The sequence below is a fragment of the Brassica oleracea genome, chromosome C5 (assembly GCF_000695525.1).
Source record: "Brassica oleracea var. oleracea cultivar TO1000 chromosome C5, BOL, whole genome shotgun sequence".
NCBI classification, from domain to species: domain Eukaryota; kingdom Viridiplantae; phylum Streptophyta; class Magnoliopsida; order Brassicales; family Brassicaceae; genus Brassica; species Brassica oleracea.
Window position 1 is genome coordinate 21,357,229 of NC_027752.1, and position 5,058 is coordinate 21,362,286.

The 5,058-nt window shown below is 28.4% G+C and overlaps 1 long non-coding RNA gene across 1 annotated transcript; it reads right to left on the minus strand.

The window, feature by feature from the left end:
* Nucleotides 1-3,703: 3,703 nt before the first annotated feature.
* Nucleotides 3,704-5,040, minus strand: LOC106294031. Its single transcript, XR_001260716.1, has 4 exons — nt 4,411-5,040; nt 4,275-4,312; nt 4,085-4,206; nt 3,704-3,993 (listed from the first exon to the last, which is right to left on the minus strand). It is a non-coding gene; the product is annotated as an uncharacterized LOC106294031 (long non-coding RNA).
* Between the last annotated feature and the right edge of the window lie 18 nt (nt 5,041-5,058).

Consider the following 5,058-nt stretch of genomic DNA (forward strand, 5'->3'; position numbering starts at 1 on the left):
AGGACACCTGAAGGCTCAACAATTCAAAAGCATCCTACAAAACAGAGATATGGACAACCATAAAATATCCTCCTTACTGTCTACGTTTTGAGATTCAGAAGGTGACTTGCTCTGTCTCCTCAAAAACAAACATCTGAATAGTGGTTGTCTCTAGCTCTAGCCTCAGGAGAGTGGGAAGCCATTTTGAAAAATCGAGAATCAATCCTATCACAGCTATCATCTTCTTCAAGAATGGTTGGTTAGATCCAGAGTGATGACCCAAACAATAATTGGGTTAAGCGTTTCTTTGCGCTCTTTACGCGGGAGCGGATAAAGGTCAAAACACAATGTCTATTGTCGTGAGTGTTTGTTGTGTTCAGGTCAAAATACGATCAACTAGGTGTTTTCGTATCTATACTATTATTTATGAAGTGATTTAAGGAGGATGTATTCAACTGAGAGTTTCAGGTGATTTGTATTAAAATGACAAATCCACTGTTATTGAAACATGAATTTTAAAAATTCATTTAAAATCCACTGTTATTGAATTTGACATTTCTTAAAGTACTCTGAAATCAAATGTTATTGAAAATATTTTAAATTGTGGAGTTTTAAAGTTTTCAGGTGATTTTAGGGTGTTTGGGTAGGATTTTTTAGTTAAAAAAATTAAAACGCAAATCTCATAGTTTTAAGTGATATTCTAGAGTAGTTTAACAAAAATCAATTAAATCTCTGCAACTTATTGAAATCATCTAAAACCCCATTAAAAATCAAATCACATCAAATGTTAAATTGAATACATCCCCCTTAGCTTATTTGTCGTGATTTCCATGATTTTAGGTAACTTTGCTTATTTGTCATGTCTTTATTAGGTTTAAGCTGAGTCATTAATTTATTAATAGTCAAAACAAAAATATTTTCTAAACTATTTCTAATATACGAGTGTTTTAAAACTTTTAACATAATAATAAGTACATAGTTTGATGAACGTTTTTTTGACATATATAAATAATTTGATGTTTGATTTAACTATTTAAAATCATAAATAATAACTTAACTTGTGACTGAGTTCAAAACAAATTTTTTTGCTTTTACTTTTAAACCAGTTTAAGTTATAGTTTCACTTGGTGAACACTAGAAGAATGAAAAAAATGAACAAAATAAAAAATAAAATTTCATTTGAGGAATTGAAGAAAAAAAATATATGAATTTTTGTTCAATTTGTTCTTTATCAAAATTGCATAGGAAAATTTTTTCTTATAAATTCATTCTTCCATGGGGAATTTAGAAGAAAAAAGTGAGATCTAACTTTCAATAATTTGACTAAAATTTCAACATAACTGGTATAAAGTTTGAGGAACAAAGAATTCACCATAATTTTTTCCTTCAATATGTTCACCAATTAGAGTTTTATTATGCCAATTTTTGGATTAATAAGACATAAAATAATAAGTATTCGTAAGATTATTATGCCTGCATGTGCGGACAAAACACCTAGTTTTAATAATTTTACAAAAAATTGTAAATAAATATATTATCAATTCATTAACCATAAGAATAAATTATTGTAATGCTTTTTGAAATATTTGATAATTAATTAAATATTAAGTTTTTATGCATGATAAAAAAATTAATTAATTACATAAATAAACTTGAGAACATTAATATATACATAGATTTATATTTATTTGAAAAATATTATGATGTAAAGTATTTTTGGATAACATAATATAAAATCGTTTTAGATAATGATGATTTTCAAATTAAAGAAATTTGTTTTGAATTTATGGGTAGTTATATATTAAAAATATAATCTAATTATTTATTAAGATAATAACAACTTTAAACGTTTTAACTTTTAACAGGAGAACAAAAAAATTACTTCACAAATAATAATATAAATATCATTGAATTATTTGCTGAAATATTTTCAGAAATTATCACAATGAGTGATTTTGATTGTGCTAAAAAAATATCTTAGAAAATAGATTATTCATTTTGTTTTATGCTATATTTATTTTAAAATATAGTCGGTTTAATTACTAAACCAAATATAATATAAACATATATATAATATTTTAATATTAATAAAGTAAATATAAGATAAATTTAACTATGATTTTATAGGATAATTTGACAAATATTATATTTACAGTTTACAATTTGAAAATTACATCTTTCATTTTATTTTTTGAAAACTACATTTTATCAGATGTGAAAAGACATCTTTATCCACTTAAATATTTTAATAAATAAAATTAAATTCGAAAATAACAATACTATTATAATTATTTGTATTTAAGATAAATCTATGTTTGAGATGAATGTGTTATCTTACAATTAAAATTTTAAAATAACAAGGTTTTTTCTTCTTCTTATAAGTGGTTTGAAAAACAACAATTATATTATGAAAGAAAAAAATTATGATGTGTGTTGTACCTTTATTAAGGTTTTTTTGCTTAAACAAAAGTTTTTTTTTTGCTTAAATTGTATAAAAGAAGTTGCACAACAACCCTAATACCCCATACAAAAGTAATCATCTCATTTCTTACATATATGTACATTCTTCTGCAAATCATTTTCTATCAAATAAGCTTTAAATCCAAATTTTGTGAGAATTTTTTGTTATCTTTCATAAATTTTGTTTCTCTGATTATTTTTATAACATTTTCAATTTTGAAGAGAAAGATATGATGTGAGAAAGAACAGAAGATGAGAATTTAAGAAATGAGTTACACTTAAAAATATGGAAACAAACTTATGAATGAAAGGTAGAAGAAACTAAGGAGAGAATGCTTTGTAAGAGAAGACACTAAGATAAGGTTGTTTTTTTAGGTGTTCAAAAAAAATGGGAAATTTTAACCTATAACCAAAAAAAAACTATATTTCACCAACTAACCATTTCACTCTCTCTCTCTCTACTCTCTTACTACAAAACTAATATTTTCTCCCAATATAGTCAATCAGCAAATTAACTAAAAAAATGTTGTTTTTTGTTGTTTTTAATAAAATTTGAAGATATATTTTAACAAAGATATTGTGTAGATATTATTAAGATTTTGCTTTGAAAAACATATTTTTGTTAAAATTATTAAGTTATAAGTTATAACTAGGTAATAACCCGCGCCTTGCGCGGAATGTGATTATTAGTTTTGTTATTTTTTAATAAGGAGACATTAATCTGTTTAATATTGATATCGGTTCGGTTTTAGGCTGTTTTTTTGTTTTTAATCTCCTAAAATATAACTATCATTTTAAATCAATATTTATTTGGTTTGTTCGATTAAAATGTTTGTTTTTTGGGTTTTTTCATGTGATAATCAAAAATTATTATTATTTGTTTGTTTTCATGTAATGAATCTTAGATAGTCGTGATGTCGAACCAATGGTTTCATATTATAGTTTCTAAACGGATAATAGTTAAAAAAAGAAAAATAAATTATTAAGACAAATCATTTCACTAAAATTTGGTCGATAGTGAAAGAAGCATTAAGAAAAATAATATTTTAACTTCCAAAAAATTAGATATTATTAGGTTCGGCCATCAATGTACAAAGGTATCAGTTAGCTTAGTGGTATAAATGTTGGTGTTTATATCTCAATGACACGGGTTCGAACCATGGACTTGACACTTTTTTACACTTTTTAAATGTGGGGCCCACAAAACTATGACGTGGCACGCTGAGGAGTGAGCAAAAACTGATCTATTATAATATAGATTTTGTAATGCGTTTATAGTTTCATATTAAAGGGCCTAATTAATATTATATGGCAGGCCCACCGATTTTACAGAGATATATATGGTTCCGACTTCGGCCGAATGAAGAATGATAAGAGTGCCTACGCTACGCAATAGAGACGTGATGTGAATCATCCGTGAGGAGGTGAAGCTGTCTATGAAGCTCGTATGAGAAGAGTACAAGGCATACTATCTCACAAAAGGAAGCAACCGTATAAGCATCACCGAAGAGTACACTCCCGTAACAGAATCCTTGTCAAACCTCGCAGAAAAAACTACAGACAAAGATATTCATTAAAAGACATCAGCTATCTTACTCTCATAGTAGGATAAAAAACATTCCATTGGTTGTGAGAAGATGATCACCAGAACGATGTGTAAAAGATGTAACATACACAACTCGTGAAGAAGGCACATGACTGTTTCTCAGAAGCTGTAAAAGAAGTTTTCTCAAAGAGAATGCACCGATATAATTTGTAGCCATCATCCTGAGACATATAAAGACAGATATAATTTGTAGCTCTTCCAGAAGAGGTAAAAGCACTGATGCATTAACCTTATGACTGCGGCAGCACCTTCCCATCCATTTGTTTCCTATATTACAAAATCAATCACCAAAACATAATCAGGTAGATGAACCTCCTCGTTGCTGAAGCAATCAATGAGTCTTTATTCGATGGATGGAAACCCACATAGCATGAGTAGAAAAGTCGTGGAAGATAATGGATACCATGGTCTCTGCAGCAATTAACAGGAACTACACTGGAATTGAGTTCCAAACGTCAGTAGTACTATGTGGCTTTCACGTTACAATTATATATTCTCTTACCTACAAAGACCGACGTTTTTTCTTATACGTACGTAGCTAAATCTAAAAAGAGGGAGGAAGTAACTTTTAGAGTTTCTTGGGGAAATTAATCATACCGCCTCCTCGGATAGAAAGAGAGGGTCCTTTGGCAGAGCTCACTACATTGGTATCAAGGAAGATGACTACCATAGTGATGTCATGATAAGATCAAAGATCGTATCTACTGGAAATACTCGTATATTGATGAATTAGCCCAAGAATTACAACAATGAGGATTCTATCACCTGAATCCTCAACTACTCTATCACATGAGCAGCTCTCAGCTCATATGCTAAGATTCACAATTGTAATCTCAAGATAACCGTTTAACAAACTCCAAGCTAGTATTTATATTTTCTCTACTTAACATGCACGTGTCTTTATTCATTCATTTATAAACTTCAAGCTTCCTTGATCAGCTCCGCAACTCCTATCTTTTCTTCAACCTTCTTAAATCTCCTCTCCTCGTAGATATGCTTGTATCTATCAATAC